The 1,459-nt window shown below is 38.5% G+C and overlaps 2 protein-coding genes across 2 annotated transcripts in view; one reads left to right on the top strand and one right to left on the bottom strand.

Moving 5' to 3' along the window:
• The window catches only part of LOC106869597 (uncharacterized), a 296,444-nt gene that overhangs the window by 264,803 nt on the left and 30,182 nt on the right, over nucleotides 1-1,459 (top strand). The gene's annotated exons all lie outside the window — the stretch shown is intronic.
• The window catches only part of LOC128247805 (uncharacterized), a 15,681-nt gene continuing 14,321 nt past the window's right edge, over nucleotides 100-1,459 (bottom strand). Inside the window, exon 2 of the transcript XR_008264108.1 lies at nucleotides 100-1,190. The gene's annotated coding sequence lies outside the window, so the exon portion shown is untranslated. The remainder of the gene's footprint in view (nucleotides 1,191-1,459) is intronic.

The raw sequence follows: 1,459 nt of genomic DNA on the forward strand, positions 1-1,459 counted from the left end.
ATATATATATATATACAGGATCTTGCAGATAAATTGAGACAATTTTTATGATTATAAATACTAAAATAATGGTAGTAGACAGATATAGTTTTAATGTTACATTTATTACAACAAAAACATTTATCACTCAATATGGCTGCCCTTTTGGGCAATTACTACCTCTACACAAGAACGAAATCATTTTGCAGCAGCTGCAACCTCCAGCTATTTGATTTTGGATGTTGTACGCATGATGCAGGTCTTCACCCCATTCGAGTGTCAATAGTTTTATTGACACTTGAGTATGGTGAAGTGTTGGTCCTTGTTTGAAGTATGCCCCATAAAAAGTAATCAAGAAGGTTGAAATCTGGGCTATTACTGAATCAGATGTTGGCACTCACAACAAATGACACCTTCTCACCAAGGAAGGCCTGTATTGCTTTTGATCCATGGTAAAGAGCAGAATCCTGGATAAGCACCACATTATCAAGCCCAAACTTCTGCTCCATCAGAGTAACAGAGAGTTATTCAGGATGTCCAGATATTCTTTTGTGCCAATCTTCAAGCCAGACTCAATGAAGTGTGAATCCATGACACTTCCCTCACTCACCACAACTCCAAATACCATCACAGAGGCAGGATTCTTAGTCTCAAACACAAGGGGAGGGATGTCAGAGGGGTTGTATGCAATCACTCGAGAATTTCTGCAATTCACCTCAGCGTCCACAGTAAACTTCTTCTCATCAACAAACATGAGAGTTTTTCCTGCACCTTGATGCTTGATAAATGACAAGCTTTGGGCATGTCTCGGCTCTCATTGCTTTGGCCTTGGCTGTTAGGAAATGACGGCATCGTCGAACATAGCTAGTTGTACTAAGGTTCCTGTTCACAGCTCTGGTCACTGTGGAAAGGCACACATTACATTTCTTTGCAAGAGTTGTCATGGAAGTGGATGGGTTGGCTTCAATCAAGTGATTGAGGCCAGCGAGAAACTTTGGATTGCTGTTGGAATCACTTTGAGTTTTGTGTTCATTTCTATCAATCTTTCCCTCTTCTTTAAAATATTTATACACAGGATAAACTGTTGCTTTTGGAAATTTCATCAACTTAGGAATTTTATTGGCAGTGTGACCAGTACATACCAAAACAACAATGACAGAACAATTCTGTAGTTCTATGACTTTCTGCTGTTGAATCAGTTCACTATTTACCTGAAAAATAAAAGATTAAATTTTCAAACAAGCAAGGTTTTGTCAACAAATGAAATCTTAAACCCACTAAGTCAACTGCTTAAAATTGGTCGCAATTTATCTGCAAGACCATGTATGTATATATGTATGTATGTATGTGTGTGTGTGTGTGTGTGTGTGTGTGTGTGTAGAAAGGGTCTATTTACAGTATCAAAGGCCTTCATTAAATCAATGAATACTGGGACAAGATCCATATTCTGCTCATAGCACTTCTCCTGCATCTGTCTTGC

The sequence above is a fragment of the Octopus bimaculoides genome, chromosome 5 (genome assembly GCF_001194135.2).
Source record: "Octopus bimaculoides isolate UCB-OBI-ISO-001 chromosome 5, ASM119413v2, whole genome shotgun sequence".
In the NCBI taxonomy this organism is placed as follows: Eukaryota; Metazoa; Mollusca; class Cephalopoda; order Octopoda; family Octopodidae; genus Octopus; species Octopus bimaculoides.